This window comes from Bos grunniens, chromosome 10 (assembly GCF_055505025.1).
Source record: "Bos grunniens cultivar Pamir isolate PY7600 chromosome 10, Bosgru_T2T1.0, whole genome shotgun sequence".
NCBI lineage: Eukaryota > Metazoa > Chordata > Mammalia > Artiodactyla > Bovidae > Bos > Bos grunniens.
In genome coordinates this window covers 41,105,505-41,128,995 of record NC_141174.1, presented here as the reverse complement: position 1 = coordinate 41,128,995, position 23,491 = coordinate 41,105,505, and the positions used below count along the sequence as shown (strand labels likewise).

Genomic DNA, 23,491 nt, shown 5'->3' with positions numbered 1-23,491 from the left:
GGGAACTGGGGGTTAAAATGTAGAAACCCATTTCCCCTCAGTGTGACCCAGAGAAATAACCTTCCACTGTTTGCAATCCAAGCAGAAGCTGGTCTGAGTCTTGTGTCTGGTTTGGGTCCTTTTCCAGGACTAGAAACTGTTTCTAAATTAGACTCTAACTTACTGACCATCAAATAGCACAGAACAAAACGTTTTTTTTTTTTTTTTTTGATGATTTAAGTGTAAATGAGTCGGAGGCAGAGAGATTAAATTTTCCCTCAAATACACAGGGGTTAAAAAAATTACAGTCTCCAGAGAGGCTGGCTCCTTGAGGACTGAGTTTTCGCCAAGTCAGCACATTCAAGAAAGAGTTTGTGACTCTGCCAAACCCCAAGCGCCACTGGCTTCTTTGCCTTAGTTTCTTGCTGAACTCTGGAGAAATCTATCTTCCTAAATCCTCGCTGTCTGTCAGAACTGAAAGCCCATTTCTGTGCAAATGATTCATTGTTATAATTTGTGCCACCTCCTCACAGACCTGCAGACTTTTCATTTTTTACATCAATTCCTATGTAATATTTCAACAAGTCTCTTTTTTCTCCTCTGTCTCCCTCATGTCCTTCCACCAGCTCTCTGCCAACAGATTCGAAACAGGAGTTCACCACAGAGCTTTCTTTGATTTTAGCCCTGAATCTCACTCTGCCTCTTGACTGTGTATTTCTGACAGGTGCAGAGCAGGCAGGAGAAATGACAGCATCATGCAGGATGCAAGCAGATGCAGTGTCATGTGTCACTGTTTCTCCTGCTAGTGTCCCTTTGGGTTACAGTGAAATCACCTAGCAGGGCAAGTTTTATTCTTTTCCTTGAAGGAGTCACTGTAGACATCATTCATCCCCTCATTCCACGTCTAAGAGGATTCGAATGATTTGACTATCTTGATTCTTCCCATTCGAAGTTTTGGGGTAACAGTGTGTCCCCCACGACTGGGAGGTCCATCAAGGTGTCCCTGAATGTTAGCGGCAGAGGATAGCAGGACCAGCTGATCGCCGTGAGTACAGCGCACAGCGGACCAGCTTGCCTCCATTTGCTCAACTGCAGGCAGTTCTAGTTCCAAGGTGAGTGAAATGAACAACCGAGGACCAGGAGAATAACCCTCTTCTTTCTGCATTTTAAAGACCAGTGAATACGATTTCCAAACCTGAGCTGCTGGCCCTTGCCAATTCCTTTGCGTTTGGCTTGAGTTTTAATGGGCACCCAGAGTGTCGTCTCTCACAAGTTTTTTGCAGAGTATCCAGGTGATGCCTCAGGAGAACTCCACTTGTAAAACCTACAGTGTCCCCATCTGCAACACTCTAGAGAGCTGGTCCACTCAGATACTTTTTGTTCGGTGGATTCTGGAAGGCTGTTAGGTCTGAGAGGGGGACAAGTTCCAGGAAACATGCACATCAACTTGTCAAATGTTCTGCTGGATTGATGGCATTCGCCGGCATAGAATTGTGCCCATTTAACGACCTGTGAGCCACTCATGAAAGGATTCTGAAGTGCAGCCTGCCCTGATACCGAGCCACCCGTGTGGAAGCCATGGTAAAGTTGAACAGCAGATGGAAAAACTCCACCGAACCTTTTATTGGCCATATGTCACTTCTGAGTGTTGGCCAACAAACCAAATTTGCAGCTAATATATAATGATTTAAACAGCTAAAAGAGCAGCTGCGCTTTGATTTCTGATGCCTTTCCTCCCGGCTTTCCTAGCTCACTGGAGTTTCTTAAACTACTTTCCTTAATCCTGTGCACTTCACTCTGAATCTTCACCAGGTGGCACCATCTTCAGATGGTGGGGTTGCTGGTTCTGTTGTTGGCTGCATCCAGCTTAGTCGGTCCATCTCTCTGCTCCTTCTGCCTTGTAAGCAGTTTTCTAACTTCTTTGGAAGAAGAAAGTGCTACAAAGCACAAGACTCAGGTATTTTCATATTTCTGCCTGCTGGGCTGTTTCTATTCTTTTTTTTCCAAGTCCCTCTGATTTCCAAGTCCCAGGCTTCCCTGGTGGCTCAGTGTTAAAGAATCTGCCTGCAGTGCAGGAGATGCAGTTTCGATCCCTGGGAGGGGAAGATCCCCTGGAGAATGAAATGGCAACCCATTCCAATATTCTTGCCTGGAAAATTCCATGGACAGAGGAGCCTGGTGGGCTACAGTTCATGGGATCTCAAGAGTCTGACACGTCTTAGCAACTAAACCACCAACTACCACCTGATTACAGGGACTCTTGCATTCTCTTTGGGGGTGCCTGGACTGGTCTTTTGCTGAGCCTGAAGGGCTAGTCCTTGGAGTACATTGTAGGAGGGCAGCTTGTTCTGATTTATGAAGACATGACCTGGGATGGAGCTTCTCTGGAACAATTCAGCTCTCCTACTGTCAGAATCATCTAGAAGGAAATGATTGGTGTCAGGAATAAGCAGAACAGACCTCCTCTTGGCTCTTTAGTCTCTCTGGCTCTTCTATCCCATGTAGTTTAAGTGCCAAGTCTCTACTCCCAGCCGTGGACATACTAAGCTGGCTTAGTGCATGAAACTTCAGGGAAGAAGAGGCTCCTTGTTATAAATTGAGGGTTATATAGTTGTTTCTGGGATGGGTGTGCTGGAAACTGCCAGGAAAGGAGAGAGACAACAATGCCAATTTAAACTTGCATGCCTGCCAACTACTAACCTGATAACTCAATTTTGGGATAGAAGATTGCTGAAGCTGTACGACCATAAAATGGCTCTATAGTTGTCAGTCTAACGAACTCCAGCTCAGGTTTCTGTGTATTAATTCCTGCAAAACTCAGCCACCTCCCTAATGTTATTCAAAAGACTTTGAACAGCATTGTGAATAAAAATTATCACAGACTACATCAAACTGAATGATTTCTATAACATCTGGAGCCAAGCACATTAAATGGGAGTGAAATGTACATTCATCACGGGTGTTTGGGCTTGTTTTCTATTTTTACAAAGAGAGGAAGTAAGAAATATATTTCCTATAGGGATTTTTAGTTATCTGTTCCTGTGCTAAACTGGACACCTCATGAAAGAATTATAGCCTTGGTTTCTGTGTTTATAGGTTGATCCTCTTTTTAGGTCTGATTAAGACTTCGTCCTGCAGAAACTTCATCTTAGGGAATTTATCCTAAGAAGGCACTGCTGTGTGGAACAACAGTGTACATGGTTAACCATCCTAGCATTATTTATGGAAGCAGGAGATTGGAAACAACCCAAATGTTCATCAACAGAGAAGAGATTAAATTATAATGTTATCCACACACTGGATGCAGCTGTACGAAAGAAGGAAGATGTTCCTTATATACAGAGATGGAAAGAAGTCCAGGACACTTGTTAGGAAAGGTCAGATACAGAACACAGGGTACAAAATGCATTTCAGTTTAATCCATGTAACATTTGTATACACGTTAAGAAACTCTGGGCTTCCCTGGTGGCTCAGTGATAAAGAATCTACCCTGTCAATGCAGGAGACATGGGTTCAGTCCCTGGGTAAGGAAGATTCTCTGAAGAAACAAATGGCAACCCACTCCAGTATTTTTGCCTGGGCAATCCCATGGACAGAAGAGGCTGGTGGGCTGCAGTCCACAGGTTCACAAAGAATCTGATAGGACTTAGTGATTAAACAGCAACGACAAAGAAACTGTAGAAGGATACATAGAAATAGGCTACCAGGAGAGCAAGAACAGAGCCCACAGAAGGGAATAAACCACTCATTTATTTATTTAAGTCAAACATATTTGACATATAACAAATGGTCCTAAAAGTGTCATACTCTTTAAAGTGTACAACATGTTGCTTTGATACATTTATGTATTGTAATGTGGTTGCTGGTATTATCCATGTTTATCACAGTATATAGCTATGATATTCCTGTCTATATTCATTCTATTGCACATTAAATCACTATGGCTTATCTACTACTCTTTGTAAGCTTGTAGCCTTAACATCCCTCCTGCTTTCCAGTAGCCACTGTTTTTTCACCCTATTTTTCATGGGTTTGACTTTATTAGGCTCTGTATATAAGTGATATCATACAGTACTTGTCTTTAACTTACTTCACTTAGCATAATGTGCTCGAGGTCCAAGCAGCAGGATACCCTCCTCTCTCACAGCTGACCAATATTCCATTGCGTGTGTGTGTGTGTGTGTGTGTGTGTGTATTTTTATCCATTCATTCTTTGATAAACATTTGGGTTGTTTCCATATCTTTGCTTTTGTGAAAAATGTTGCTATAAACATGAAAGTGCATATATATCTCTTCAAAATCCTGTGTTCATTTTTCTGGGTATATAACCAGTAGCTGCGCAGTTCTTAAGCTGGCTTTTCTGTCCACTGTTCTGAAGGAAAATTTCCCTACTGACTCCCCTACTATGTCCTAAATGCCAAACTCTCAACCTCCTTGATGTCACTGACCGCCGTGGACCATAACATTCTTCCAGAATGAGGTAACTCCAGTGTATGGGTATCAGAGATTCTGCCAATCCTTAGCTCTGTGTGCGTAGAATGCCTGTTAACCTTTATGAACTTCAGCAGACACAGAGAGGAAAGGAGGGAGCTACTGAGTGTTAGTTATCTTTTAAAAAAAGTATCTCTTTTAATCATACAATGGCATTATGAGGTGGGCGCTCACTATCTCCATTTAACAGATGAGGAAATTGAGGCTCAGAGAGCTTAACTGATTAGCCTCAAGCCATACAACTCCTAGGTGATGGAGCAAGATCTGAACCTCAGATAGCTGGTCACTGATGCAAGGGCCCCCTGAGAGAGGGGCAAGTACACCAGTGCTTTCCTCCACCACTCTCTTCCCTTCTCTCTGACTCTCACCAGACTCGTTCTTTCACTACTTGAGCTGCTGCTCATTTCCTCATTCCTTTGCTGGTTCTTCTTTCTTCTCCTCAAACAAGATTGTCTCCAAGGTCTGTCCTCATCTTCCTCTCTCTAGCTAATCCCACTTCCCAGGAGAGTTCTGACTCTCAACCCTATTGGGTTCACTTTCCGGGCATTTATTTCCAGTTACTTGATGGCCGTTTCCACCTGGACCTCTTGCTGGACCCCAAGAGCCAGTGTTTCCCAAACCATATAGGTCACCTTTCTGTTCACAATTGGATTCTTTTCCTTCTTAGCATTTCCTGATAGTGCTACCCCAACTTCATCATCCTTAAGCTCAAAACCTTAGAGAAGGCTTTGATTCCTTTTTTTATTTTTTTCTCCCTGGCTTCCAGTTTCTAATATAGAAAAAGATTCTGTTGTTTTGACTTTGACTGCCTTCCTATATAACTCAGTTGTGCATTAAATCTTGCCTGGGGAGTGATCTTTTAACTGACCATCCCACCTTCAGTTTTGTTCATCTCCTAACTATCTAACTAGCTGACAACCTTTTTATATAATATGAAACTCATAACATTTTATGAGGAAAACTTTCAAATGCTAATGAGAGACACACACCGAAAAAAGACTTCATAAATGGAAAGGCCAGGAGCACAAATTATTATAAAGCTGCCAATTTTTCTGAAATTAATCTATAAATTTAATGGGGCTTTAATAAAAATACCAACAGGGCTTTTGCATATTTTTCTGTAACCAGACACGCTGATCTGAGAGGTGTTATGGAGAATAAGTATGCTAGAATACTCTAAGATAAATCTGAAATGGAGAAATAAAAAATAATCCTAAAAGATATTACAATTATTTATATATATACAATTGATATTAATTACCATTAATATAGTTAAACCCATGCAGGAATTAACAAGCAGAACAATAGACAAAATAGAATCAGGAATTGAATCCAATGTTTCTATAAGAATTTAAGATTTGATAAAGTTTGCCTATCTTAATCAGTGGGAAATATTTACAGTTCAATAAATGGTATTGGGTAGCCACCTGTCAAAGAATAAAGTTGTATTTCTCCGAAGTCTTTATACCAAAATGAGTGCCAGGTGGACTACCAACATGAAAGCTAAACTATCAAGGTTGTAGGGAAAAAATGGAAAAAATTAATAATCTTGGAATAGAGAAGACATTTCTAAGCATGATAAAATTCAGGAGACATAAAAGAATGTAAAAGTTTGGCTCTAAAGATCAAATATTTCCACATGGTAGGAAACTCTACAAATTGAGTCAAAATTAAAATCATAAATAGGGGAAAATATTTGTAACAAACTTGTCAGACAAAGGGCTGAATCTATTAATATATAAAGGACTTACTCAAATCAATAAGAAAAAGATCAACACTCTTAATAGAGAAATTAGCAAAGAACATGAACAAATCTATCACAAAAGAAAAACAAATGGTTCAAAGATAGTTTAAAAGATACTTAGGTTCCCACACAGTAAGCAAATATAAGCTAAAACTGTATTTTTTCACTTAATATCCAAAGTTTCTTAAATGTATTTTTGACAGTTTATTTTCAACAAGGGTATAGGAAGACAGACATTTATACATTTTTGAGGTATGCAAATTGATGCAACCTCTAAAGAGGGCAATCTCAGAATATTTATCAACATTTAAAATGTGCATACCCTTTCACACATCAATTCCATGTTTAGGAACTTCTACAGTTGCGTTTAAGCTTCTGCCTGGAGAAAAACATAAGGATATTTACTGCATTGTTGAGCATAATAGCATATTTTGCCATTTCAAAAAAGAAATGAAAAAATAGTAAAGCTTGTTTACCCTCTACTTTAATTCTCCGATTGTTCCCCATCAGCTATTGAAGTTCTCCTGATCTGGCCCTGGCGTACTTTTTCTGTCTTGTATCTTGCTACACCCCTTGCTGCTGCTGCTAAGTCACTTCAGTCGTGTCCGACTCTGTGCGACCCCATAGACAGCAGCCCACCAGGCTCCCCCGTCCCTGGGATTCTCCAGGCAAGAACACTGGAGTGGGTTGCCATTTCCTCCTCCAATGCATGAAAGTGAAAAGTGAAAGTGAAGTTGCTCAGTCGTGTCCGACTCCTAGCGACCCCATGGACCGCAGCCTACCAGGCTCCTCTGTCCATGGATTTTCCAGGCAAGAGTACTGGAGTGGGGTGCCATCGCTTACACTTGGCCAAATGAGCGCTCTGTTTGCCGGGCCCCTTCCCTGTCTCTGTACCTCTCTTTGTGCTGATCCTGTTTCCTGTTGCATGACTTGCACCGTTCCCAGTCTCTCCCTTCTTCCACGTGAATCCTAACTACCTTTATAACCTGACTCACGTGCTATCTTTTTCTGAAGATATCCTTGGATATTGGATCCTCTATGATTTCCTATACTTAGTTGAAAATTTCTACCTGTTGTGACTGTTTTTTTTTTGGCTTCTCATAAAGTTGCTTTAGATTCTAAACCAAAGCAGAGAGAAGAGATGACACCCAAGTTAACCCATCCACTAGTGAGTTGAGACCTCTCTCCCAACACACTGGAAGGGTGGGTGGAAGTGCCTGACTCCACCCACTGGGAACTGCAGGCAGGGCGGGGCGTGGGGTGTAGTGGGAGTGGTCCAAGGCCCCAAGGCGCTGACCCCTCCCCCTATCACCTCCCTGCTCCCCTTCTCCCCAGTCTCCCCCTCCTTCTGGACCCAGAGCATCAGCTTAGCAATACTGTGGCCCCCAGGGCATGACCGCAGGCAGGGCAGGGCCTTCCCCCCAGGCAGAGGAAGTACAGGGAGAGGGGCCCAGGACCGGCAGAGGCACCAAGAACCCACACGGTTGGAGCAGCTGAGGTAAAATTTTTAAAGCTTATTCATGGGGACGTGGTGTCAGCAATCTTCATGGCTCAGCTGTGGGCCTCAGCTTGGGCCTCGCCATCCTGAGGTCGTGGTGGTAGAAGAAGTCTGAGCCCTGGTTGAGCCGCACGCTGCAGGGGGCCGCAAGGTGGGACCTTCACGCCGTTTCACCCAGCATCCTCCCTTGTCCCCAAGACCTGCCTCCTGATGATGTCTGCGTGCTCCCGGGCCTGCCTTCTCCCTCTTCTCATTTTCTGTGCACAACAGAGGTGTCCAAGTTGGCAGGTAAGATGGTGTTGAAGTCGTTGAGTAGGGAGATGATGCTCAGGAGGATGGTCCCATGTTCTGGGGGCATTCCCTGGCCCAGGTCGTCTAGTGGGGAATGAAGGATGGAGATGCACATGTCTTGATTTTTTAGATGTTGGGGCACCACATCTTGGGGAAGGGGAGAAACGAAAGGCTGGCCAGGAGTAAGGGTAGCCAATGGCGATCTGTAGGTATGCCTTCAAGTAGCGCCCTAAGAATAGGTGTTGGGTGCTGCACCTCCCAGTAGGCAGGTTTCCCTCACACACCGAAGCCCTCCACTGGCTTCTTTTGTAGCCCCTTGAGCTCTGGCAGCAGGGCCTTCTCTGAGCTGAGTGACAGTGGAGAACTGGCTGGGCAGCTGTCCTCCCCAGCACCTCTCTGGGTGCTCCCCGGCTCTGACTTTTAACATGTGACCCTTTTGGGACTGGAGTGATAGTGATATTTTGATGTCTTTGTCCTTTGATGCAACTGTTTTAATCTGGGGGAAAAATACAACCTACAGAAGACACTATTAATGTACACCCTCACCCCCCAACCCCAATGAAAATATCTTTTCTGTTTCTGATTATATAACATTCATTTATAGTTGACCCTCGGAGAAGGCAATGGTACCCCACTCCAGTATTCTTGCCTGGAAAATCCCATGGATGGAGGAGCCTGGTAGGCTGCAGTCTACGGGGTCGCTAAGAGTTGGACACAACTGAGTGACTTCACTTTCACTTTTCACTTTCATGCATTGGAGGAGGAAATGGCAACCCTCTTCAATGTTCTTGCCTGGAGAATCCCAGGGATGGTGGAGCCTGGTGGGCTGCCATCTATGGGGTTGCATAGAGTCGGACATGACTGAAGTGACTTAGCAGCATAGTTGACCCTTGAACAATATGGGTTTGAAGTGCATGGGTCCAATTATACACGGATTTGTTTTTTTCAATAGTAAATGTACACTACAGTACCACGGGAGCTGCAGTTGGTTGAATCTGAGAATTTGGAACCAGGCAGAGGGATAAAGTGGGCTTCCCTGGAGGCTCAGTGGTAAAGAATCTGCCTGTCAATGCAGGAGACTCAGGTTCAATCCCTGGATCAGGAAGATCCCCTGGAGAAGGAAATGGCGACCCACTCTGGTATTCTTGCTTGGCCAGTCCCATGGCTAGAGGAGCCTGGCAGGCTACAGTCCATGGGGTCCCCAAAGGGTCAGACACAATTTAGCGACTACAACACAGGGAGGAAGCACCTGTACAGAGTGCCCTATCCAGAGTGCTGACTGCTCTCTGCGCAGAGGGTTGACACCCTTAACCCCCTGAGTTGTTCAAGGGTCAACTGTACTTAGAAATGTGGAAAAACGTACACTCCTGTGTATTTATGTTGTGCTCTGTGTGTGTGTGCATAATGGAATAAAAGAAAAATAAATTTCCTGAAATAAATTCCCCAGTCAAAAAACATACATGTTTAAAATGTTAGCGTATGTTGCCAAACTGATCTCCAGAAAGATTTATGATTCATTCAACATTTATTGAATTCTTAGCATGTGGCAAGTACTGTGTATTATTTAGGGTACAGAGATGAGAAACACCACGGGTAGTCCCTGCCCTTGTGGAGTCTGTATAAGAATTTCTAACAGAAGACACATTTACTGTGAGAAAGTACAGTAGTGTGAATTCTGCCTAGTTGGGGAGTTCAAGGACGACTTCCGGAGGAAGTGATGTTTCAGAGAAGGCCTGAAGATTCAGTTGGAGTTAACTAGACTGTGAGGGGGTTGAGGCGGGTAAGAGATTTTCAGCCTCAGCCTTTGCAAATGTGGCTTCTGGTGGGGCATGGGGTTGAAGAAGGCTTGTGTAGCTGGAGTCCATGGAAAGGGAGGGAAAGCACTGGGCAAAAATGAGACTGGAAGTATAGGTAGGGAGCGTGCTACTGGTGGATCCATAAGTTTTGTTAAAAATGTTATTGTTATTCCAGTGCTAGGAGAGATATAAGCAGCGATTGGAGATTATATTTATTTTTTAAAAAGATAACTTTGGCTGAGTAGAAAGGACTGATAAACAGAGGCAAGAATGAACACAGGTTGACAAGTTAAGAGGCTAACTGTCCAAGTGACAGATGATAACACTAAACTAATCTGAAGCATGAACAATAATAAGAAATCAAGGCAAAAGGAGAGGAAAATGGATGCTTTTATGATTTTACCAGTTAATACCAATATTAGAGGGGATATCATTGATCTTTTTTTGTCTTTATCAATCTAAGGGGTGTGTGCATAGTATAAATTATATGATATGGATTATATATACAACTTAGAATATGAATTATGTGTACAGTTTCCTTTTATTATTAGTAATGTTGGACTTCTTTTTCTTTTCCATTGGCCATATTCATTTTTATTCATTTGTTCTTTTGAACTATCTGAACATCTACTTGGTCCATTTCCTTCTTCTGTTCTGGTATCCAGCCCAGAATCCCACATTGCACTTAGTTGTCATTTCCTCCTTGTCTTCTCTGGTCAATGACAGTTTCTCAGATGTATGTTTTTATTATTCATTTGAATAAATCATTTTTATACTGATGCAGGGCAGAGCTTGGTAAGAATCTAAGTGCGTAATGAAGGCAAACTTAAACCAGTCTAAAAGAGAGCAGATGATAGTCTGTGATATATGTTGTAAATTTTTAAAAGTTTTTTTTTAACTTGGTTTGTGTGTTTATGCTTGTTTATGTGTGAAATTATTTCATATTATTATTTCTGGCTTTGGGATAATGCTTAGAAGTCCCTCCATCCCAACGGATAGAACTCTTTATGTGCATTATATTCTGTTACTTTTACAACCATATATCGTCAAGTTATATCAAATAAGATACAAATCAGACATCCTCACCCTATTCTTTATTCTGTCCACCCTCAACTTCACCAGATGGGACAATAAAAAACAGAACTGAGGTGGCGCTTATGATACAAAATCAGCAGTGTCAACGTAATGATGTCATGATGTCTTGCTCTGCTCTGAATTTCTTTGACTTTGCACCTTACTTGGGTCCTGACCAAAGCCTTACCTGTTTTGATACTATTCTTTAATTGTCTTTCCAGTCCTACCAGATCATGAGTTACTTGAGCATAGGAAACACGTTTATCTCATTTTGTGTAATACACCTGTGATTGGGCCTGCCTTCACAGACTCTGCCAACATAGCATTTTAATGCATCTATTCCCATAAAGAAAAGAGAAACTCGAAACACAGTGATGAAAATGCAGATTTTCTCAAGAGTTTTGTGAGGCATTTATTGGAAATAAGAGTCCCTCATAAATCATACAGCAGGACAGTCACATTTCTACATCAGGCAGTATTTCTGTGTCCTTTCTCTTCCCCTCTGGTCTATAGTCTCTCTTCAGTGAGAGTAAAAAAATCTAGATCTAGTCAGGAAAATAAAGCTCTCCAAGTTAGCCTAATAAGGGCCACATATTTTTCTTCAACCCCCCCCCTTAGGGGTTTCAATTCATTTTATCATGACTATATCCCTTGATTTTTTTTTTTATATCAGAAAACTTTGGGCATGGCAGAGGGTCATCCAGTGCTTGTGGGAATCAATGAACTGGGCCATGATGCTGCTCTAATATTGGACTTAGGCAGTTGACTTGTTGTCTAGGAGGTAAAAAAAAATAAAGCTATTTACTTTTCTAATTCCTCTTTGTTTTCACCTGATGGAGAAAATTAGAACTCTATTGGAAACCCACAATAATTTTTATGGGCTATCATGTTAATTATAATAAGGATCTATCTTATATTCCCACCAAAGGGCTTAGTTACTGGAGCAGCATTTTCTTAAATGGTACCTTAGCACGGACCCAGAGGACAGTGTTATTGAAAAATGAGCAGATGGTCTGGATGAGCTGAGAGTATGGATGTCACTGTCTGCCCTTGAGGGGGGGCAGCCAGATGCAGATCCATTTGGGATCAAGCCTTTGGGCTATAAGCCAACAGCCCCTAAATAGAATGTTTTATCTCTTCCCTGAAGAGAGGAGTTGAGAGGCTAGAGCCATACTGGACAAAGTAGGTGAAACCAATCTTAGTCCTAAGAAGCAAGCCATGTGCCCACAGGTGAGCAAATGAGATTAGAGGTGGTTGGCAAGGTAGCCACCGCTTAGCTTCACATCACTTGCTGCTTAATTCAGAGCTGGGTTAGTTGGAGGAGTCATGGAACATTTGAATATTAACTGAGCGCCAGGGCACAAAGTAGGGTCAAGTTTACGTTATTAGAAGGTTAATGTCCTGATACCTAAATTCTGGCCTAATGATGAGTAGGGTCAGTTTCCCTCTTTTGCTCCCTTTTTTCACGTTCTAATGGCCTCACCCTGCTTTCTGGGCCCTACTTAGCCTTAATTTACATGTAATAAGTTCCCCTTATGTGAATTGATCTCTTGGTGACCATGTGACCTCTACAGAAGTCACTTTCTGTCTCTTAGCCTCAGTTTCCTCATCTGAAAAATAAAAGGAAGATAATGAAAGATAATATGGGTAGAGCAACCAGCACAGTGTGTGGGTCTGACTCTGTGCAACCCTATGGACCGTAGCCTGCCAGGCTCCTCTGACCATAGGATTTTCCAGGCAAGAATACTGGAGTGCGTTTTCTGCCAGGGGATCTTCCGGGGATTGAACCAGTATCTCCTGCGGGTCTTGCATTGGCAGGTGGATTCTTTATCACTGAGCCACTAGGGAAGCCCAACCAGCACAGTGCTGGTCACCTAGAAGGTGCTCCTGAAGTTCATCTTAGGAGAAGCTAAGGCTGTTTCTAGATGTCAGGACACATGGGGCTTCGCATTCTCTCAGAACATTGGAGGGGGATACCTCAGCAGCAGGGGTAGAAGGAGCCTTGCTTCTCCTGATTCTTCACAGCATGAGTTCTCAGCATTTAGATTCTTGCCTATTTTGACACCCAGATGATGGCTCCCTGAAATCTCTTTGAACGCCTCAGCCCCTGAGTTATAGCTTCCATTGAGCACTCTGTGGGGGAGGACAATGGGCTGGGACCGCTGCGGGAACCATGGTAAGGAGCCAGTAGAATCAAAGCTGCAACTGGGTTAATGACACTGCAGCGTTGGGGTGGCCGTCGTGAGGACTGTAAAAAAAGGAAGAAAAGAAATCCCAAGACCCAAACAAAGCCAGATGTGACTTAGGAAAAGAACATTAAGGGATTGCAGTATAGAAATTTGTTTTCCTAACAGCAAATAGCTACTTAATTGGGTTAAAGTAAATCGAAAGACAGTTTATATTTACATCAAAATTAACCCCAAAAAAAGAAGATAGATGAAAATCTAATTTTTTGTACTCTTCCATTTCCCCTTTTCTTTCTTCATTTTCCTCTCTTCCTCTAATACAATGAAACATTCCTTCTAATTCTCCCTTGGGGCTCAGGTAGGCTGGAACCAGTGCTATGGTAGATGTAATCCATAAATGGGAATCTTGGAAATGTCACTTTCCCCCCAACTTCTGCCGCTAAGCATACTTGAATCTGAGACAGAAACCTCTATTAATATAAATGTGAGTTTAGTGTGCTAAACTCACATTTAGAATCCCATTCTGGAGACAAGTTGGGTTTGAAATCCAGTTTGTGCTCCCCTTGCCAAGTTTCTGCCTGCCCAGAGAGAGTGACTTTTCCTGATAGTGGGCCTAAACAAAAGACCTCCCTGAAGTGGGGCAGAGATGAAGAAAAGGGAAGACATTTTTGAGAGACTTGAAAGCCCCATGATGTGACTATGCTTGCAAGAAGGTCAGGAGTGACCAAAAGACAGAAGTCTGCAGGAGCCAATACAGTTTAGGGAAGTAGAGAGGAGGCTGAGAGTCTAGTGGGGAGAGGAATCCAGGGAGAAGCCTGCAGAAGCCTGGGGAGGAGCCCTTCTCTGAATGTCAGGGTGACTTGGAGTACAGTGTGGCCTCATTGCAGTGATAAGATGTGGTGAAGTCAGACAGAGAGGACTGTGCATCCCCACCAGTCACACAGTGGTGAGAGAGGCTATGTTTTGACTGGAGTGGAGTGGAAGACCCAGTTGCAGGGCTGCAGGGTCACAGGCAAGGAGAGGGAGTGGATAAGAGTAGAACATGGGAATGAAACAGACTCCAAGCCTTTGCTTTTGGGTCCTGAATATCTGTGATTTGTCTACTTTTTACCAAACATCATTTTGTTCCTTGTAGCTAACTCTGTTACCCTCACTGAAATACTGGTCATGGAAACAGACACACTCACAAAAACTCACCCTTGGCAAACATCACCAAATTAAGATTTAGGCCAGAAAAGAAAATCAGACAAAATTATATTCTTATGTTTCTTTAAATCTACCATAAAACCCCAAACCTCCAATGAACTAGAAAATCTCTCCACGAAAATCATTAAGTTAAAAATAAACATTAAAAATTGACTGCAGTCAACAAGAATAATAGAAAATGTAAAACCTTCAGACAAGAGCAGTAATTATCTTATTGATTTGAAGGATTAAGGGGAAAAGAGGGGCCTTGGGGATAAGCTATGACTCATGATTGCTGCCCTTTGGCTGGAAACTTCAAGGCTGATGGGTGGTTATGTTTTAGGATCCCAGAAGGAGGCCCCCCACCCCCACCACATGAAGAAATTTGTTCCACAGACTGTACCCTACAGCAGTTTTACTAACAATTCTAATGTGGCTATACAATCAAATAAACTAAAAGTACTTTATAAACTGTGATAGTCCTCACAAAGGCAGGTGGTATCTTAGTCCTGGAGGCCAGAATTTAGATCTGGACCACTGCTGTATTCTCATAGAGGTTGGACTTATTTGTTGAACAAATGAGTCAGATATTCTACAGATAATATGCGTGTGTGTTTGTGCTCAGTCATGTCCAACTCTTTGCAACCCCAAGAACTGTAGCCCACCAGGCTCCTCTGTCCATGAAATACTGGAGTGGGTTGCCATTTCCTCCTCAATCTATGGATAATACTCTTCTGATATTATTCTTTCTGATTATATGCAAAGATTTGGGGTGGGGAGAGGGAAGATACTCATTTACATCTGCATGCATGTGTGTGCTAAGTTGATTCAGTCATGTCTGACTCTTTGCGACCTTGTGGACCATAGCTTGCCAGGCTCTGTCCATGGAATTCTCCAGCCAAGACTACTGGAGTGAGTTGTTCACCCTCTTCCAGGGGATCTTCCCTACCCAGGGATCGAAACCACATCTCTTACATCTCCCACGTGGGCAGGTAGGTTCTTTCCTACTAGCACCACTATTTGCCATCTGTTTGTCACCTAAACTGTCCTGGGTGACTGTTAATTCCCATTCTGACAGGAGGGATCCTATGGAAAGGAGGTTGGAGGTTGGAGAAGATGGCATTGTCAGTCTTCTTCCATGTGGACCCTTCACATGGTGTGACTTGCCCCTCACTGTGCTCGCTGCCACGCTCCTCTGTGGCCTGTTTGGGCTGTCTCAGGATGTTCATTTCAGCCCCTAGAAACTCAGACATCACTTGCCTTTTGTGATCCAGTCCTTGGAGTTTTCCTTCCCAAACCACAAATAAATCCACAGTAGGTACTATGGTTTTGTGTTTAAGGCTTCTCTTGAAGATAGACTCCATTCACCATTTATTCAATAGATATTATTGATGACTTACCCGCTGCCAGCCTGGCTGCTGTTACTAAAGATCTAGCCGTGAACAATACTAACGAGTGCCTCTTCTTAGGGCTCCTGAGTCTTAGTGACTGGTGGCCCAGGCTCCCTCTCCCATCCCATCCTGGGGCAGGCTTTGCAACAGGAAAGGGAAGAGCAGTATGTCTGCTAATTCCATGTAAGTAACAGAAACGACAGTACAGCCTTACCCTCAGCAAATTTAGTCTAGTTCACCTTGTTTTTCTATGGTTTTTAGGAACCTTTACGTTGTGCTTAGTCAGAGGACTGGGCTGCCCATGCAGATGGCCTTGGAGAGTAGGAGGAACCGCTCCCAGCTATGACTGCCTCCCAGCCTGTTAATTGTACCATCCTTTTCCCTGTCTCTTGGTAAGAGTTGTGGAGCATAAGTTGATTGATATTCATGGGAGCTATTTGGGTTGAGACTTAGGGTCAGTGTTTACTATCTTGTCCTCTAAGTATACCCTGGTATGAACCTTTACTTCTGTGGAGCCATGCAGTATGAAACCTGGGCTTCCAGGGTGGTGCTAGTGGTAAAGAATCCGCCTGCCAATGCAAAGGACACCAAGAGACGTGGGCTAGATACCTGCATCAGGAAGCTCCCCTGGAGTGGGAATTGGCAGCCCACTCCAGCATTCTTGCCTGGAAAATCCCGTGGACAGAGGAGCCGTGTAGTATAAAACCTATGACACTCCAGTTCTTGGCTGTGCCCTTAGGCTTCTTGAGTCCTCCTTCTAGGGTCATGGTGGAGCAAGGCTTTACTCTGCTCCAGGAGCTCTGTGTGGATGCTCGGCTTCATGAAACAGTGAGCTCTTGCCACACCCCTGCCCTCTGCCTTGGGTTCCTGCAAAGAGTTAGTGGGGCAGGTGTGAGCACCCCGCACCCTCTGCCAAGGCTCATTGCCTTCTTGTGCAGTAGGAGTGTGTATGTGTGTGTGTTACTTGCTCAGTTGTGTCCAACTCTTTGCAACCCTATGGATTGTAGCCCACCGGGCTCCTCCGTCCATGAGATTTCCCAGGCAAGAATACTGGAGTGGGTTGCCATTCCCTTCTCCAGGGGATCTTCCCTACCCAGGGATCAAACCCAGGTCTCCTGGATTGCAGGCAGATTTACTGTCCAAGACACCAGGGAAGCCCCAGGAATGTGTATAGTGAGGTGCTTACCTAGTCCTCCAAAAGCTCTGATAAAGGAAGCTTGACAAGTCCGTGATTGGGTTTTCCTCAGGGGTCTGTGTGAGGGCGTATTTCACCCAAACTCTGGGATGACTCCAGCCCAGCTGTCAGTTTTATTTTCAGGAGTCCTTGAACAGGTCTGATCTGGTCATGAGAGCTATTTGGGAAGATAGCTCCATATGCTATCTGTTCCCAGGGAGCTTGAGTCATTTGTTCAAAGATTTGGGATTGTTTCATTGATTGTCAAAATAGATTAATCACAGGAACTTTTTGAAGCTAGCTAAATCCATTCTTGAACAAGTGAGCTTATAAATATAGAAAATAGTCAAAATAAAGAACGGGTGTTTGGTAGTAGGGGACCATGCAGAGAATGGGAAACACTCACAAGACTTGCCTTCACTGTAACAAGAATTTACCCTGTAGACCTCTGTTCGCTTCACCCTGTTCTGTTGCCTGATGATGTACACAGCTCCTTTTCAACAGCTTGAATTCTGCCTCCCTCTTTCCAAGTTTTTTTTTTTTTGGCTGTGCAATGTGTATGTGGGACCTTAGTTCCCTGACTGGGATTGAACCTGTGTCTCCTGCAGTGGAAGTGTGCGTCTTAACCACTGGGCCACCAAGGAAGTCCCCGCCTTCCTCTTTCCCATTTCCCAACCCTCCCTTGACTTGGGGAAGCAAACAATGAAAACACAGAAAGAACAACGCCCCAAACTACAAAACATTAATGGAATATTCACTCCAAATGAGATTTTTAAAGAGGCACTTTAAATGCAGCGAAGACCTAAGCACTAACATCAATGTTCTTGTAAGCAGAAAATAAAATCTACAAATAAAGTTTTAGTGGAAGGTGTATCATTTTATTTCATTAATATTCATATTCCAAACTCATATACACAGTGACAGAGAATGTCAGGAGATAATTTTGCTTCTAGGAAATAAACAACAGCTCCAGACCAGCCTAATAAACATTCAAAACAGCATCCACACCAGGCACAGGTGTTCTCCAGTTGCCTCTGTACTGATGTTTAGTAGGCTAGAGCTCTGAGCAGCATCATGACTGGTGCTGTGGCTTTGCATCCCACATGCTGGAGTGAGATGGGCTGATTTGTCCTACCTCTGTGTTGGAGGGTCCCCCAGGATCTTCCTAGTAACATATGTCTTCCAGCTTTCCATCTTTGTGTTTAGAATGACACTTCTCCCAGCCTCCTCTGACTAGTCAAGGACAGGCTAACCCTGAAGAAAGGTGATTGAGTCTCCTGGCCTCTGACTCACTGCAGAACCCTGCTGAGGCCTTTAAACCTGAACTCCGGTGACCTGCTCTGTAGCTGTAAGATGGTGAGATAAATGCACATACCCCACTCAGAACCAGGAGAGTCTGCTTTTTGATAGTGACCTGACCTTGGAGAGGCTCGACTGGTCTATGGGAAGAGATGGTCTTTGCTGCATATTTGTTGTTGTTTAGTCGCTAAGTTGTGTCCATTCTGCAACCCCATGGACTGCAGCCTGCCAGGCTCCTCTGACCATGGAATTTCCCAGCAAGAATACTGGAGTGGGTTGTCATGCTGTCCTCCAGTGGATCGTCCCAAGCCAGGGATCAAACCCACGTCTCCTGCACTGTAGGCAGATTTTTTACAGCAGAGCTTTATGGCTTGTGTGCTCAGTTGCTCGCCAGGGAGCTCCATAGGAACAGGTTACACCTGGAGAAGCTAAATCACCTGCATGAGGAGCAACCTGGGGAGGCGGGGGAGGTCTGACTCTTTGTGACCCCTATGGATTGTAGCCCGCCAGGTTCCTCTGTCCATGGAATTTTCCAGGCAAGAATACTGGAGTGGATTGCCATTTCCTACTCCAGGGGATCTTCCTGATCCCGGTATCGAGCCCATGTCTCTTGTGCCTCCTGCATTGGCGGGCGGATTCTTCACCGTCGAGCCACCTGGGAAGTCTTTCTGTGTATAGAGAAGGACTATACTCACTGTGTTACTCAGCCTTCACAGTGGGGTTCCCATCTTGCCCCTGAGGAATCCAGAGATGACCTTCCCACTTTGCAGGCTCCGAACACTGGGCTTTTGTTCCCAATCCAGTGTTGCTCTTCTCATGCCACGACTGCCCTGGAGATAAACTGAGAAGTGTTATGAATTCCCGAGGGAATCATGTCCACATTCAAATTCCTCACAGTCATGTGGGAAGGAAGGCCAACAGAAGAGAACATTCAGATTAGAGATGCAGGGAAGAAACCTGGGGGAAAACCAAGGATTTCAGCAGAATACATTTGAATGGGAAGGGATCCTAAAGACACCTCATGGGAGAAAACACACAAATTGCAGCCGAGAAACCCGGAGAAGTGTCTGACCCAGATAAGTAAGGTTGGGTTTAATCTCTCGATTCTGGTTGCTTAATTCCCAGACTGTTTTGCTGTCAGGTCTGCACAATTAATTGGTCTAAGGAGATAAGGGACCTCTTTAGATTAACATCAGAAAGAAAAAAAAAATAGCACATTCTCTGGTGAAAGTGTCAGTTTTTCTTAGCTGACAGAGAAGGTAGAACAAATAGGAGATAATGGATGAGTTTCACATTCCAGCTCACTGGACGAACCTCTCGACTTCCCAGAGCCTGGGTCCCCTCCCCTCTCTCCACCTTATCTGTAGCCCACCAGGCTCCTCTGTCCATGGAGTTTTCCAGGCAAGAATACTGGAGTGGGTTGCATTCCCCAGGGGATCTTCCTGACTCAGGGATTGAACCCTCATCGCTTACGTCTCCTGCATTGGCAGGTGGTTCTTTACCACTAGCACCATCTGGAAAGCCCCTATTATGATTACAGCTACTGGTCTGTTTTTTATGACAGCCTCCAACCAGGTTTCGTTTATCCACTCTTCTATTTCAATAGTTCCTAGTAGTTTATGTTTCCTGGACTCAACCCCCCATCTACAGAATCTCTGGTAGGAGCCTAGGAATCTGTATTCTAATAAATGTCCCACAAGCCTGGAAAACACCAGCCTGCTGAGCCCTGAAGCCAATTTAGGATCAAGCTTCCAGCACTTAGGCCTACTTTGCGTCTCCTCAGCTACTCTGCCCACTGGCCACATCTTCCTCTGGGTCCATGAAGCGTTCTCTCTTCTCATCCCGTGTGAGGAATTGCTGTTCTCCTCCAAGAGCATGTGGACGATCCTGCATCCTAGCTGTGCTCTGCTGTCCCTACTGCCTGAAAGGCTCCCATTGCCAAGCCCTCCCCAGTTGTCATCCCAGTGTTCGGCATTTTTCTTTTCTGCTTCTTTCCCTGGTTCAGCACAAGTCCTAGCCAGCGGTGGTTGTCTCCTCCATACACCTGTCTCTCAGCTCACCTACAGCCCCCTCAGAGCTGGAAACTGGATTCCGATCATGAGAAACGAAGGAACTATGACCTCTGTATCACCAGTTGGTGGCTCCTCCCCGGGTGAAGGTGGGGTGGGGATGAGATCGTCTTCTCGCAGGAGTCAGATCCTGCACTTTTTCTTACACTTGCTGGTACTGAGCAAGCATCATGTGGCAAACCCTTGGCCCTGCACACCCTGTTTAAGCCCTTTTCCCTGTGTTGAGCCCGGTTCCCCAGAACAACTCTGTCGCCAGTTTATTCTGTCCGCCATCACCGCCCGCACAGGATGTGGGTGTCCTTCCCACCGCCCTAGCTCAAGGTTTGAAACAGCCTCATGAAACCACCCCTCCGTCTGGCCCGCCCTGACCTGGACTGCTGAGCACAGCCCTCTGCTCTAGGCACTGTGGCCTCGCCGCCAGTGGGAGAGAATTCTGAGTCCTGGATTGTGATGCCCGCGGTGATAAGGAGGTCAGAGGGGTGGCTTGGGACTCCAGCCCAGCCCCAGATGGCAGACCTCCCTGAAGATACAGGAACTGCCCAAGGGGCAGCCAAGGGCAGACATTCCTGGTGTTTCGACTGTTGCCTTTGCCACCCTCTGGGGCTCACCACATACTGTTTTAGGTCTGTTTTTTGACTTGCTTTGTTATCAGGTCCTGTTTCCCTCTGCCCAGCCCTCCCTTTACTCTGTCCTCTGCCCCAAAGCGGGTGAGAGTAGAGAAGTGAGCAGTGGGGTGGAGGGAGGTGCACTTTGAGGGGTGGTCTTCAGCACCCCATTGTGGTGCAGGGAAGCCCTCAAGGCTTGGAGCCACAGCTGGGGAGGCTTCTCTGTCTCCCACATTGCTGTTTCTCTGAGGGCATGGAGAAGGCACAAGTGGTGCCATTATGCTGTTGTTGTTTTTAGTCCCTAAGTCATGTCCAACTGTTTGCGACCCCAAGACAGAAGTAGCACTTGGATTGGCCTTGAAGGACAGGTGGGTTTGTGTAACCAGACAGGTGAGGTGGGCACCCCAGGTGGATGCATTGGTCTGAGTAGATATAGGGAGATGGGAAAGTTCTGGTATGATTGGGAAGTAAATAATATTTAGTTTGGCAAAAACTTTGCATTATTTAAGGGAAATCATGAGTGAAAAGGCTGGAAAAGTTAGCCAAATCAAGCCTTTGGAAGACTTTAGCGTCAAGACTAGGGGTTCTGACTTGACTTGGTCAGATACATATCCACTGGAGGCTGTTCTCTTGTAGATAAATAAGTAACTGCAAAAACATATTGGACTTTAAGAAGCCAAATCTTGCCTTCTTGACCCAGAGGCCCTTAAGGAAACAGCTTGGGAGGAAAAGAGTGGTAGCAATGTGAATATAAAGGAAAAGAGGAGATACTGAGAGTGGTCCTGAGGGAGACTGAGCAAGATTTGGCCATCTAATGGGGATCAAAGAGAGTTGAGGGATCAGGAAACCATCTTGTGCTTTTATATAGATTCCTGTTGGCTAGAAAGCTTCTCCGTTCAATATTTTCAGGTGCTTACCATGTGTCTTGTGTGAGAATAAGCAGTAAAGGAGCAATGCAGGTGAAGAAAACAGTCCTTACTCCAGCTGAGAAGAAGACTAAGAAGAAAGTCCAGATCAGCTCTTACTGTTCTCTCTGGAAAGAAAGTCAGAGATGATTGAATATTTTCTTTAGAATCCTCCGTGAAGTGTGGATGAGGAAAAAGGGATCCAGGTCCACCAATTCCCTGGATGGTTCCCTGATTTCGTTTGACTTCGTTTCATTCAGTAGCTATTCCCTTTGACTCTAACATGGAACGTGCACTAGGTCACAAAGCTGAGAACTCCCCCAGTGTCTCCGAGCTATGGAGGGTGATAAGAGGAGCATGACAAAAACTACAGGGCTTGGAGTGAGGAAGAAGACGCAAGGGGTTAGCATGGGCTTGAAAGGCGGGTCTCACGCCTTAGTTAGGGAAAGGAGCTGGGGGAATCTTTGTGGGAGAAGTGACATCTAAGCCAGACTTTGGATGGAGTAGACATTCATTAGGCAGACAGGGGAAGTGAGAGACACGGAGAACAAGGGCAAGGAAGCAGAGAACATGGGACCTGTTTGGGGAATGTTATATTGTCTTGTTCAAAAAGCTTATAGGCTGAATATAGCCTTGTTTAAACCAGGATTTGGTTTTGTTTTGCCAGTGAAGTCAAGAATAAGCGTTGGAAATCCAATGAAGTGGTTTATAGTTGTGGTTTCGTTGTTTCCAGTTATACAGTTTTCTGGGTTTCTAGTTGGTCCTAGAAGACATCTTGGTTTGTTTGCCAGCTGTCAAGAGTCCTGTGATTAGGTGACTCCTCCACTCCGGCCTGGAAGTGTGTCTGTGGAGCTTTTAGCTTTACAATGAATGTTTCTTTGAGGAGACTGGTTACTCACCATCCAAGGGTGGAAAATCATGCTGCTTTCAAGTCTGTTTAGTTTGGGTTATAGGACATATATGGGAATCACTAAGTTACATAAACATATTCAGGGAAACTCAAATGCTCAAGGCCAGGGCCAGGCTGAAATTGGTCGTTAATACTCTCTTACTTCATCATTCTGGATCTTCCTTCTCTCTCAGAGTTGTTGATTCATCAAAGAGCAACTCAAAATATTATGACAACAGTATCTTTCTCATTCTAAATAGGAGGACAAGGAGGACCACCCAAGGGTAAGAGGCATAATTAGCCCACTTAATAATCAGCAACAATTGTCAGTTATTCTTAACTATGTTCTCCTGTTAACATTCTGTACTAGGGTGTGGCTATATAGTAAATGCAAGAGTAGATTTTTTGTCTTTTTGGCAGGGCATAGTAGGGGGCTTGGTGATTGGAGTTGGGGAGCTACTTGTCCAAAAAATAAAAGGTTCTAATACATCCATGAAAGCCAAATCCTAGACATGTTTCCAAGCATGAAATGTTGACTTGGTACCTGATTGTGTTGCTTTCCTGGGGCTGATGTACCCCAAACAAAACAGATTAATATTCTCATAGTTTTGGAGACCAAAGGTTTGAAATCAATGTGTTTCCAGAACCTCATTCCCTCTGAATTCTCTCAGGGAGAATCCTTCTTGCCTCTTCCAGTTTCTGGTGGTTCCAAGTGTTCCACAAACACCTTGATGCTGCACACTCTGATCTCTACCTTCAGATTCATGTGGTTTTTTTTTCTGTGTGTCCCTGTATTGAAAATCTTACTCTGTGTTTGTCTTATAAGGCCATCTTTCATCGGATTTAGGGCCCAGCCTAAATCTAGGATGATCTGAGATCCTTAGCTTAATTCCACCTGCAAAAGCCATTTTCCAA

General features: G+C 44.4%; 1 pseudogene; it reads right to left on the bottom strand.

Annotated features, from left to right (window-relative positions):
- Positions 1-7,765: 7,765 nt before the first annotated feature.
- On the bottom strand, positions 7,766-15,497 carry LOC147364392 (ubiquitin-conjugating enzyme E2 R1 pseudogene; annotated as a pseudogene).
- Positions 15,498-23,491: the final 7,994 nt, after the last annotated feature.